The sequence below is a fragment of the Myiozetetes cayanensis genome, unplaced genomic scaffold (assembly GCF_022539395.1).
Source record: "Myiozetetes cayanensis isolate MyiCay16 unplaced genomic scaffold, myiCay2020 scf20-37, whole genome shotgun sequence".
Lineage (NCBI taxonomy): Eukaryota > Metazoa > Chordata > Aves > Passeriformes > Tyrannidae > Myiozetetes > Myiozetetes cayanensis.
In genome coordinates, this window is record NW_026087412.1 from 15,565,026 (window position 1) to 15,578,222 (window position 13,197).

The 13,197-nt window shown below is 55.3% G+C and overlaps 1 protein-coding gene across 4 annotated transcripts in view; it reads left to right on the forward strand.

The window, feature by feature from the left end:
- Positions 1-13,197, forward strand: part of LOC126641184 (ankyrin repeat and fibronectin type-III domain-containing protein 1-like) — a 185,859-nt gene that overhangs the window by 129,231 nt on the left and 43,431 nt on the right. For 2 of the 4 annotated variants that reach the window (XM_050317611.1, XM_050317612.1), the window contains exon 1: positions 11,286-11,442. The exons of the other annotated variants lie outside the window; for them this stretch is intronic. The gene's annotated coding sequence lies outside the window, so the exon portion shown is untranslated. Of the gene's footprint in view, positions 1-11,285; positions 11,443-13,197 lie in introns of those variants that run through there. 4 annotated transcript variants of the gene reach the window in all.

The window sequence follows — 13,197 nt, forward strand, 5'->3', positions numbered from 1 at the left end:
CAAACCCCAGGGTCCTCCCTCAACTCCACAGCCGGCTTGGGTGGAAATTTTTCAGCATCTTTTAAAACCCTGCATAAAGTAATTCAAAACAAGTTGCCGAGTGTATTTTGGACTCTGGCAGAGCTTCGCCTGCTCCCTGTCCCAGACAAGGGCTCACTTTGAGTGTACCCTTCTGCTGAGCAGGGGGGCAATGTTTTCATTCCTAATTTAGAGCATCCAGCCAGCCAGGGTCCAGCCCCCTGTCTCCCACCGAGCAGGCACAATCTGGGAGCCCGGGGTTTACCTGTCACCACCAGCTCTGGGGCTGCACTAACATGTTCCCTAGAAAATGTGACTCTCCTTGGACTCAGCCTCCTTCTGCTCACCCTGGGGGATGTGTGAAGGTACAGTTTGTGCTCTGTTTATTCCAGGATTTTTGTTATTCAGTAGAGGAGAGTGAGTTTTGCTTATTTTTAAACACCTAAAATAGAGGTTGATACTCATGACAGGTTTGCTGGTTTTCCTGGGGAGAGGCAGCCCTGGGGGGTCCCGTTCAGGTAGGGCTTTGGTGGTGGCAGCTCCATCACCACGACCCTGATCCAGAGCAGTGTGTTTTTCTGAAGCACCGATCTCCACGGGCTGCCCTTACCTGGAGATGAGCACATGCTGAAGGGTTTGGTTGGCCTTGGTCCTGTAAAAGCAGCCGAGGGAGCCGAAGCCTGAAAACCACTCAAGTGTTCAAGCAAACCATCCAAGCAAACTGAAAACCACTTGCAAGGCCACAAGCATCATGGTGTGGCAGCTTCTCTTCCTCTCCATGGATTAACCAACTGCAAGGAGGAATAAGGAGAGAGGCCACCAGGACCACACGTCCCCACGGAGTGTGTCACAGAGTGTGCTGAAGGAGCAGACAGGGCTCTGTGCCTGCAGGGCTGCTCTTGGTGGCTTGCAAAGCCACTGTTCAGCCATCACCTAACTGTTTTCCATCAGGATTAGGTAGGTGATGGTTGGCTTAAATCATGCCCAGAATTATCAGAGGGGCCTGGGATACCTCTGTGATGAGCCTAATGTCAGACTGATTTAGTGAAGCAACCTGATGATGGAGGTGAAAGGTTTGGAAGGTGGACCCAAAATCCACTGAGGACTTTCTTCTCTCTCGGCTGTTTTGCTTGGGGTCTTACTGCAGTTTTTCTAGTCTTGAAGTTGTCATTGAGGTTTTTCTAATCTTTAATTTTGTAAAGTTCATTAGCACAGTTCCTGTCAAAGAACAGCATGTTCCCACTCTGTCCTTGCTGTGTCACCGGTTAATAACCCTTTGTTGCTGTGACTCGTTTGGAGAAAGAGACAGTAGCTTTGGGAATGACTCCTGGTATAAGAGACAGACGTCAGCATTGTCAATCAGGTCTGAAAAGCAGTGTTAATTCAAAGGGAAATGGCAGCAGAAGGCCCACGATCTGTGCTGGGGAGCATTGAGCCCACCTGCCTCAAACCCTGGTAGTGTGTGTGTGTTCCCCCAAGCTGCTCAGAGGGGCTCTGAACCCAGATGGCTGCTTTTCCTTTCAGGAATGGGCTGTAACAGCTCCTCCCTTCCCTCCCTGAGGTTCTGCTTTGGAGATGCCCATTGCTGGGGCTCGTGGTGCAGTGGAAACCCTCTAACATGGTCAGGCGGTCAGGAGAAGGTGCGAGAGGCAGGACTGGGAGGCACATGATGTGTTTTAGGGTTGGCTGGGAGGTGGTTCTGGTTTCTGAACATCTGCTCTGCTCCTGAAGCCCCCACCATCTTCCTCAGTTGTGTTTTACCAGTGCTGAGGAACAGGCTAAGGACTCCAGAATGAGTTTTTAAGTGAGCAGGGACAAGCATTGGAAGACCATGGTCCAGACTTCCTGCCTTGGGAGTGGTGGAGCGAGTGCTGGCATCGCATCCCGCTACCAAGTCCCAGGGTCTACCAGTATTTACTGGAGGTCGGGAGCCTGCTGCTGGTTTGGGGACAGTCAAGACACCATCCACTTGGTGGGACCCTTCCCTATGGAGAAGGGATATGTACCAGGCAGGATTTAGTCTCCTCAGAACAGGCTGTGTCCATTTGGTAGTTTCGGTAAATCTGGGATTTAGTTCCAGAGAAGATCAGGATTGCTGTGTGAATTTGGCAGTCAAGGAAGAGGAAGCAAGAGGCACCAGCATGACATCCTAAATCTTGAAGACAAGGTCTTCCAGCTTACCTGCCATGGCCTTAACCATTTCGGGGATGATTTTCCACTGCCTGTGAAAGGCACAGCTGGCCCCGAAACATTCCAACTGCTGTTCTCCTCCAGAGCAGAGGGCTCAGCTCTGCCAAAATGCAGTGTCTTGATGCAGAGCCTCCAGAAACTCAGCTCTGGGATGCAGCACCCTGTGGGCCTGCTGTCTGGTTGCACCAGCAGGTGGTTTACCCTGGGGAGCTGAAAGCCCTTGCAGCCTGGATGGAGTGGCAGCAAGGTGTGATGAGTCCTGTGTCCTGGGGGACCTGCCTCCTGTGGTGTCCCCATCCCAAGGGCAGCATTTGGTGTGCACTGAGGTGTGGTTTTGGCAACAACTTGCAATGTGTTCTGTGCTAGAGGGGGAAGATGAGACACCTGGAAAGCGTTTGTGCCACTATTGCCGGTGTGAATAGTCTACCTCTTCGGGGCTAAAGGTTTTCTACAAGGACAAACCTGTGGTTTACCTTTCCTTGCTGGTTCTTTGCTTTCCAAGTGCCTGAAGCCACTTCTGGGGACTTGAGGCTCCCAGCAGCCAGCAGAACACACCACACTGGGGTTGTAAGTCAGCTGGTGCACAAACTGAGGTGGTGGGTTCATCACCATGATCCTGCACCGTGTGGGCAGACGTCCAGTGCCAGAGAGGGCCTTGCACAGCCATGGGACAGGCTGGTGGTCCGAACTGTGAAGCCCAAGCCCACGATGAAAGGCAGGTAGTGAGGAGGTCACCTACCGTGGCTCATGTGTCTAGCACTGGCTTTGCCCAGGGGTTGTGGTCTTTGCTGCAGGATTCCTCGGTTGGAAATAAAAGGGTCTCGTCTCCTGCATCACTCCAGGCTCAGTCCAGGGTGATACACAACCTCGCACATCTCTGTCCCCCCACCGCTGCCCTGCTGCCCTGGGCATTTTGGGTGTGGGAGTTCTGCTGATGGGCAGTGCCTCGTCTGGAAGACATCAAGTGCTGCTGGTTCTCCTGCTGGGAGGTGGCTCTTCCATGAAAAGTCTCTTGTGTTGGAATAAAGTGCCTTTCACTGGCCTGGATGGCACGACCATTCTTTGTGGGGTCTGAGGAAATGGGCCTGATGGTGATTTAATGCTGCTGGTGCAGTGTGGCCAGCTGGCTTCTGAGGAGCTCAGCTCCCCAGGGGTGTTCAAACAGCAGAGGCCAATCCCTGCAGCCTTTGGGGGTAGGTGGATAATATAATGGGGAAACTGAGGCACGGAGGCTTTAGCTCCCAGGTGAGGCCACACTGCCCAGGCTGGTGTCCTTCAATTTTCACAGCACCAGATGAAATCCCCTGGGCTGGGCCCTCCCATAGCCTGATATGGGGGAGGATCCATGCCTGTGCTCAGTCCCTCGCTGGGAATCCCCCCACTGATCCAGTGGGATCCCCGCACAGGGACCACACACCTGACAGATCACAGCCAGGTTCCGAGCCCTGGAAATGGCTTTGGCCCTTCCTACTTGGCTCCTGCTGCAGTGCATCCCTCCTCCCAGTCACCAACGCTCGGCTTTGTGGGTCGCTCTTCCCCGGGGCCACGAGTGCCTCTTTCTCTCCCTCTCCAGAGTCCCTCATGCCCCAGGCGCCGAGGAGCTCTCCTCTCCTCTCACTTGGCTGCAGAAACGGGCTCAGCATCCCAGAAATTCAGGCTTTCATGTGGGAGCCAATAGTCACACAACCTCCATCCAGAAACCGTCATTATCGACCGCTTGCTTTTTCTTGGTTTCTTTGAACTACAGCTCCCAGGATGCCTGAAGATATGCAGACATCCCGAAGACAGTGGTTTCCCATAAACTTTTGGGGTTTCATGCTTTGCAAGCAGGAATGTTTTTATTGCGTCGCAAATCCCTTCAAGTCCCCGAAGCCTCCGTGGCGCTTCCCCGCCGTGGGGCAGCCGCGGGGGCCGGAGCTGGCCGGGGGGAGGCACGCCAAGGGATCTTCTCTCTCCTGCATTTCCCCCCCTTCCTGCAAGAGGGGAGTTTGTAAATCGTGCCTTTTGAAGGGGAATTTCGGACTGGGAGGAAGTTTGGGTGAATCATGGTTTGCCTGTAGGGATGCGTTTCCCATTCTCCCGATCCCCGTTATTGCACATTGAAGTGCCTCGGGCAGGGTGGTGAGGGGTTCTCACTGAACTGGGAAGAACTGGGATGCAGGGAGGAGAAAAAGATGCACATTCCTGCACCAGTGCAATGAGCCCAGAAGAGCGGGTTTTAATTCCTGACGTGCTCACAAGTCCTAAGGGAAAACCAGAGAAGGACATTTTCATTTAGATGTGGTTGGAATTGCAACCTGGAGGGTCCCCACCTCCCAGCCTCCAGCCAGATCCACCCTTCCCTGCCATCAGGGCATGGGGAATGCTGGGCAAAAGTCCCATGGGTGCCCACATAGCTCTGCATCTTCCTACTGCCCATCCTGGCACCAGGAGGTGCTTGGCAGCAGGGGGGGGTCTGTGGTGTGGTGGATAGTGTGGACCCAGCTGCCTCTAATAACCACTTACTCTCTGTAGGAGAGGAAACACAGAGGGTAGAGTAGGGCTGTGGTAGCATGGTGGCATTTTATGGCATTGTTCTTCTGACCATAAAAATACTTCACTGAGTTTTTCCCATTTGGTGCTGGTGAAGATCGGTCTTGTATCTCATAGTCAGACTTGTCTCTTTTTTTCCCTTGGCTGCTTAAAAAAAGAGCCCAGGATCCTCCATAGCTTGGGGTTTAATAGGTATTTCTTCAATAGGTGCCCCTTTAGCAGTTTGAGGAGCTTTGCGAGTGAGTCGTGGATGTGCTGGGTGCCCTTTGGGGGGCCAGCAGCACCCCAGGTACCCAGACCTTGCAGGAGGCAGCAGAGATGTGGCTCAGGCCATGTGTGCCACAGGAGTGGTTGGGGTTGGAAGGGATCTGTGGGAACCATCTCAACCAGCCCCTGCTGAAGCAGGGTCACCTACAGCAGGTTGCACAGGATCGAGCATGTCTGGAGAAGGGGACTCCACAGCCCCTCTGGGCAGGCTGTTGCAGTGCTCCATCACCCAGTGGGACACGTCCTGGCCCTGCTCTGTGCTGTCCCCAAGCAGTGAGGCCAGCGGGATGCTGCTGGGTCCATTCTGGGCAGCTGTCCTAGTGCCTCTGGGGTCTGTACTTATCCTCCCACCCTTCCCCCTCCCTTCATGCGAGCACACTGGGACACATAAGCACGTGTGGTAGCTCCTGCCACCTGCCTGTGCCGCCGGCGGGCGAGGGTGGCAGGCGGTGTGGTCTTCTGGAGGGGCCGGGTGGCAGCCAGAAAGAACAACCACGGAGGCCCTGCGGCCGGCTGGCGTTAACCACATCACTCCTCTCCTCTCTTGGAAAGGCCTGGCGGCCCAGCAGCCCAGAATAACAAGCTTTTCCATTCCTGCTCGCAGCGTGGGACACGAGGCCATGGAAAACAGAGGCGGCTCCAGCGCCAGCGCCGCGCTCAGACTAAACAGCAGCACATCCCCCGGGGCGGTTTGACCCGCCTGAAGGCACAGCTGTGGGGTGGAAGGGGATGGCACAGCCATGCCAGGGTGGAGTGGTAGTGCCTCACCCTGCGTGGGCTCAGCCAGAGTGAACGGAGGAAGATGAAGGTCCCAGGAGGATTGAGCCCCTCCAGGTACCTACTCACCCATCCCTGTGCTGATTGCACACGAGGAAAGCGATTTGTTGGGTTTTGTCCTTTTCTCTTTTTTTTTTTTTTTTTTTTGTCTTTGTTTTCCTTGGAATCTTTTTGATTGGGATAAAAATCTGTAATCAGTAGTGGGGGAATTCTGAAAACCAGCTACCAGAGCTCCTGGCCCCAGGCAGGATGGGAGCAAGTCTGCACGTCCCTCTGCCTTGGCACACGTACAATCAATCACGCTCACACAGCCCCGCTGGAAGAGCCCAGGCTCTCAGTCCTGCTGCTCAGGAAGGAGAGATAGATATCTTCATTAAAAACAATCACAGAGGGAAATGACAGAATTCTGAAAAATAAGCAAAGTGATGGGGATTTTGCCCAAGGAAAGGAATTTTTGCCTATTTTATTTCGTGGGTTTTATTTATTTGTTGTCTGTAGATGGATGGATTTTTGGTTTTAAAGTAGATTATGCTGATTTTGAGGATGAAGTATGTTGGTACGTGCCTGTCATGAAATGGTGCTTGTCAATGGTTTATGGTTGGGAGTCAGAAAAAGAACTTTGCCTACAAGAATCACAGAATCATAGAATGGTTGGGGTTGGACGGGACATTAAAACTCATCTTGTTCCACCCCCTGCCATGGGCAGGGACACCTTCCACTAGCCCAGGTTGCTCCAAGCCCTGTCCAACCTGGCCTTGGACACTTCCAGGGATCCAGGGGCAGCCACAGCTTCTCTGGGCAACCTGTGCCAGGGCCTCCCCACCCTCACAGCCAAGAATTTCTCCCCAGTATCCCATCTAACCCTGCCCTCTGACAGTTTAAAACCATTCCCCCTTGTCCTGTCCCTCCATCCCTTGTCCCCAGTCCCTCTCCAGCTCTCCTGGAGCCCCTTTAGGCCCTGCAAGGGGCTCTCAGGTCTCCCTGGAGCCTTCTCTTCTCCAGGTGAACCCCCCAGCTCTCCCAGCCTGGCTCCAGAGCAGAGGGATCCAGCCTTGGAGCATCTCCATGGCCTCCTCTGGACTCTCTCCAGCAGCTCCACATCCTTGTGAAGTTGGTCACCCCATATCTGGAGGCTCTGCAGGGGGGTCTCACCTGAGGGGGCAGAGGGGCAGAATCTCCCCCTCCCCTGCTGCCCACACTGTGGGGTCAGCCCAGGGCAGGGGGAGTTTCTGGGTCCCAGCACACACAGCCGGGGCATGTCCAGCCCCTCATCCACCAACACCCCCAAGTCCTTCTCCTCTTTTAAGCTCTTTTACAGCACCAAATGGTGACAACAGGATCTTAATGTGACAAAGTGGCAGGCATACAGATCCCAGCCTAAATACTGCTTAGAATCTGGAGAGGAAGGAAACTTCCAGATCATCTTACATTGTCTTCAGGACCCCACCCCTTCCAAAATCCTGCTGCCCCTTTTTGGGCCATGTTCACATCAGTGGGCTCTCATGTTCCACTGCCTCCTTGGCTCAAACCCACTTGGGACTGGGTTCCCAACTGGAAGGTGTGTGCCCAGAGAGGGAGATGATAGATGATAGCAGGTCCCAGGCCCCCCAGTGGGACGGGCATGCTGGGGGTGCAGTGTGACTCACCAGGCTGTGGCACACATGCCCAGCATCTCTGTCACAGCACAGATGTTGGTCAGAAGGGGGGACAGTTGTTATTGTCAAAATGCAAATGAATAAAATTATTGTTTTGACAGAGAATTTTTAGTGAAAGAAGAACATGCAAATTTACCTTCCATTCAGAGTGTGCATTAGTATTAAAATGCAATGTTTGAAAGCCAAAACAAAGGAACATTTTAATTTGGGGCTCATTAGATGGTTCCTTCTGCTTGGATTAGCATCACATTCTTTGCATCAAGTGCTGTAAGTTTGACAAAACTCTGGTTTTCAAAGAAAACAAGAAAGAAGTTCTAAAAACTCCATCCATTTCCAGGTATTCTTGGTGCTTTCATCTGTTTCCACTGTCCTGAAGCAACTGGCTTGGTGCTGAACACTGGACAGGCCAACAGGAATAGAGTTTGTGGGATTCAAGTAGGATGTGTGATTGGGTTCCTTCCTGGATGCTGCTTTAATCTGGCTTCCAAATAGCTCAGAAAAGGTTAGATTGGATATTGGGAGAATTTCTTCACCGGACGGGTGGTTAGACCGTGGCACAGCTGCCCTGGGCAGTGGTGGAGTTCCCATCCCTGGAGGGATTTAAAAATTATGTAGAGGTGGCACTTGGGTGGTTTAGTGGTGGCCTTGGCAGTGCTGGGGGAACAGTTGGGCTTAATGATCTTAGAGGGCTTCTCCGACCTTAATTCTCTGAAAAGGCAGGTCGGGGTTCTGCTCCAAGGTCTGGTGGGACATCAGAGCCCACCTGAAGGGTGAGGGCAGCAAAGGGACACAGGGTCAGGAGCTGCCCCCAGTGACAGGCAGAGACTGTGCTGAAGGGCTGGGTTGTGTTTCTCTCCTTGGCCTTCCACGTAAACAGCCTCCAAATAAGCGCTGCCTTTGCGCGGCACTCGGAAGCAGCTGCGCTGCTCATTTAAACACACCGCGAGGTATCTCCGTCCTTCTGCCCCTGCTTCCCTTCTCCTTCATCCTTGGGAACACCGACCCGCCTTGTGTTGCACACCAGAAATAGAGACTGGCCACTGACTTGCTAATTGTAATGCAGCCTGATAATGCCAGCTATAATTAGATGGAGGTATCCAAGTGCTTTTGCTGGCGGAAGTTTTTGTGACCCTCTTACCGTACTTTATATAGAGGATCCCGTCTGCTCTGCCTGGCTCCTGGCTGCAGACCCAGGTCCTGCAGGGTCCAGTTTGGTCCTTCCCAGGGAAGCCAGCCCAGCATCAGTCCTGGTGCCTGCTCAGCTTGTGAAGAGCCAGCATTGGCAGAGCAGCACTCACTGACAATCTTTGGGCACTGATTATGCCCCCCAATATCTGGCAAATGTCGGTGACCACTGAGAGATTTGCTGTTACAAAAATTCCTTCCCCAGGTCCTTGGTGAGCTCAGCTGGTCTGTGTGCTGGGCCAGTGAACGGGCTGCCCTGGGTTACTGGGGGGCTGCAGCTCTGACCCATCTCTCCTTTGCTTTGGGGGAATCAAAGAGATGGCTCATGTTGAGCTGTGCTGTGGCACAGGTAGGAGTGCTTCAGGATCTCAGGATCAACTTGTCCAGAGCTGCAGACACCTCTCCTTGTTCCCTCTTGCTGAGACCTCTACCTTCTTTCTTTACCCTCTCATACAACTCCTGCCACTGTTTCCCCATCTTCAGCATCCCCACAGTCTCCCTCCCCAGCCTCAGGAAGCCTCAGCCTGCTGCCCAGCTGCCCTTCCCTTGAGCACCCTCCTCATGGGGTCAAAATAGGCACCCCCAGCTTGGCTGGGTCCCACCAGCCTGGCTGGTTTGGGTTGAGTTTGGGTGGTGAGCCAGCACCCTGGCAGAGCTCGTGCCCTCAGGACAGCACAAGCCTTTGGCTCCTCCTCTGCAGCATCGCCACGCAGCTCCCCAGCCCAGAGGGATAACTCATGGAAAAGTTTGGTTGGGTGGATACGTCCAAATTCATCACTTGCTCAAACTGTGGCTGCCCACAGCTGCTCTGTCGTTCTGTCTGATCTGTCCTGAGCCTGTCAGGGAGGTAAATGAGCCCCTGTTGAACACCAGCATGGCCAGAGGGGAAAGGTTTCCTCATGTCATAGCCCAGGGGCAGGCCTGGGGCTGTAACAGTATCAGAGCTCACCAACTAATCCCAGCTGAGTCAGCCTGAGAAGTGGGACACTGAAGTCCCAAAGAAAAGCCAGGGACTTGGAGAAGCTGTGGATAAGCCAATGCCCTGCCCTTCGGTTGAGGAGCACAACCTCCTGAGATGCTCTGCTGCCCTGCAAACCCAGCTGAGGTCCTGGGCTGCTCGGTGGGGGAGGCACCTCACTGCTGTGTTCTGGCAGGATATCATCCCAGATTCCCATTTCATAGAATCACAGAAATCATGGAATGGTTTAGGTTGGAAGGATCCTTAAAGCTCATCTCGTTCCACCCCCTGCCATGGGCAGGGACACCTTCCAGTAGCCCAGGTTGTTCCAAGGCCTGTCCAACCTGGCCTTGGACACTTCCAGGGATGGGGCAGCCACAGCTTCTCTGTGCCAGGGTCTCACCATTCCCATCACAGGGAAGAACTTCTTCCTAACATCTAATCTAAATCTGTCCTCTTTTAGTTTAAAACCATTTCCCCTTGTTCCCATCACTGTCTCACCAAGTAAAAAGTCCCTCTGTTTCTCTTTTAGCCCTGGGCACCATGTGGGGAGTGGGGGGTGAGCCCCCCGAGTTGCAGCAGAAAGGCAGTCTCCCAAACAGACATGGGACATCATTGGCAGAAGCCCTGGGTGGGTGGCCCTGGCAGGCAGCTATGGCCACGTGCAGTTAAATCCATCCTGGAGCTTAGGGATCACACAGGGGATGGCTTCAGACAGGGTCCTCAGTGCTTCCCAGCTCACCTGGAGCTCAGGTGTGCAGCATCCCTTTGGGCTTGGGAAGTGCCTGTGGGCATTGTCCTGTGCTGGTCACCAGAACAGTGGTGCAAGAGCTCAATCCATGGTTTGTGCGCCCCAGCCACAGACATTGCTCGTGGATTTGGGAGATTGAGGAGCAGGAATGTCCAGAGTATGGAGTACGTGGCTGTCTGCAGCTCACCAGATTCCCTGCATGGTCACCCACGAGTCTGTGAAGGTTTGAGATCAGTGGCCAAACCCACTTTCCTGAGCGGTGAGGGCAGGAGCAGGGTGGCCTGGCAGTGTGAGGGGTCTTGGGGCTTCCTCCTCCAAAGCTCACCTGGGGAGCACTTGGTGGCACATCACCTTGGTGGCACTCAGGGCAGTTTTCTTTCTCCCTTTCTCAGTGGCAACAGGTAGCGAAGCAGGGCCGTGCAGGGGACAGGGTCTCGTGCTGTCCTCTGGGGATGCCAGTGGGGTTTGCTGCCATGTTGTGGCATCAGAAGTGTCACAGCAAGCCCAGTGCCAGCGGAGGTGAGGCATTGCTGCCTTCTGCCTGGTGGTCCCTCCACGGCTGAGCCTGGCACTCCTCACCTGAGCCTGATCCCTCTCACCTGAGCCTGAACCCCCTCTCGTGTGAGCCTGGCCCTCCTTGGCTGAGCCCTGTCCCCCCTGACTGAGCCAGGTGCCCCTGCCCGAGCCCGGTCCCCCCGTGTGAGCCCGCACAGCCTCGTGGTTATGTAAAGCCGCAGCGAGCGCAACCAGGAGATTCTTCAGTGTCGGAATCTGAGTCACATGGGGCTGTTTTATTTCCCCCTCTGCTAATCTTGTTTCTATAGAAACAAGATTGGGAGGCAAAAAAAAAAAAAAAGAGAGAGAAAAAAAAGAGCCAAGCACGGAGCAAATGAGAAACCTGAGGTGATGGGTGAGGGAAGCGGAGGTGGCGGCGGAGGAGGTTGGGCGACGGGTGGGAGCAGGGGACCCCGGCCGGGATGGGAGTGTGCATAGAGGGGACAGGGACTGTCACGAAGAGCCACTCTTGGAAGAACCACTCTTGGATGAGCTGCTGCTCCGGCAGTGGGTGATCGGCAGAGCCGGGAGGGAAGGGAGCAGAGGCTGTGCAGGTGAGTGAGCATCGCTCGCGCCGCTCCCGGGCATCTCTCCCTGCACGGCACTGCCATGCATGGCTCTGGGGGGTCCTGTCCCGGCTGCTGCCTTGGGGGTACACTCATGATGGAACCGTGGGCAGTGGGAAGCGTACCACTGGTGAGCATGGTCTGTCCATGGCCGTGAGCCTCCCCTTTCCAAACCCCCTCTCCCCCGATAGAATGCTGCCTGCTTGGGAAGTACCTTTCCAGCTTTATTTTCCCTCTATTTAATTTTAACTGTACCTGTGCAAAAAAGACTCTACCAGGAACCAAACCCCATGGCTGTGGGGAGCTGTGTGCTCCCACCCTGCTCACCCCAGGCACAGCCACCTTCCCAAGGCTGGTTGCAACTGGGATGCCCGTGGGGATAAGCCCAGCTCCAAGCTGGTTGTGCAGTGGCTGCTCCCAAAGGAGAGAGGACCAGCTGAAACGCTGCCTGTTTGCCTGCTGCCGAGTGCCTGGGCTGCCCACAGCCACCCCATGGCTCATCCCGGGACTGTTGCCTGTGCCGATGGAAGAGGCTGGGAGCTGCCTGCCTGGAGCTGGGTTAGTTCAGAGCCACAGACAGGCACGTGCTGGCTCCTGAGTCTCAGGGTAAGGCGTGCAACAAGTGGGAGCTATTCCTGCCTGGATGTGCTATCTCCATCACTGTGGGATGGCTGGCTGGTGCCGTGTGGTGGGCAGGGTTTTGGCTGATTGTGGTGGTGGAGCAGAGGTGTTGCTGGGGCTGGTGCCTGGACTGGCACTCTGGTGACCTTGGCCATCCCTCACCCGTGGCTTGGTGCAACCGTACCTGCCAGGACCAGTGTCCCTGCAGCTCTGGCCGTGGCAGGGCCGAGCCGTGCTGTGCCAGCGGTGGGTGAGGGGACACAGTGACCCCCCAGGTGCCTGCGGGCACACGCTCACCATGCCGGCTGCAAACTGCTGAAAGGCTTCTTAGCAGATCAGCCCACGGTGCTCCTGCAGGGGCACCACAGGGGAGGGAGGGATGTGGAGCTGAGGGGACCAGGATTTTGCCTGTCATCACGTCCCAGTTGTGGCATGGGGGATGTGGCGGTGAGGCATCCAGAACCCCCGGCCGGGCTCACGCCTGTGCCTGCAGGGTGAAGCCGGAGGGATGAATCCAGTCCCTGTGTATTTCTGTGCTGAGCTTTGGGAAATGTCACTGCTCATCCACCTGCCTGGCCAGTGAGGGGGTGGAGGGTGGCACTTCAGCCCCTTGTCCTCATCCCAAAGGGCAGCTGAGGGATTTCTGTGCTGGGGTGCTGTGTCCTGAGCTGGCTCAGCGAGCTGCCTGAGGCACGGGCAGGATGGGAACAGGCTGCCAGCCCACCGTGTCCGTGCTCTGCCTGTGTTCCCACTGCCTTGGTGGACCGGGGGCTTCAGCAGCTGCCTGTGCTGGGGTTGGACTCCCAGAAGATGTGTGGGGTGAAGAGCTGGGCACAGGCTGGTGGCACACAGCACATCAGGGCAGTGGGAGCTGTGCCCTGTGCTGAGCCCGACTCTTTCCCCTCAACCGGGCTGGGGTCTGAGTGCTGCTCTGGGTACCCTTTGGTCATCCTGGTTGGACACTCCAGGGCCCTCAGTGATGCCAGGCTGGGGACAGCACTGTCCCCATCTCCCTTCAGCAGCAGCCTCTGTTTCTGGCTGCCCCTGCCTGCTCTGTGCAGGGTGCTGGGTGCCGTGGCTGGTGCCAGGGTGGGGGGTTTGCTATGTCAGACCCTGCCACCC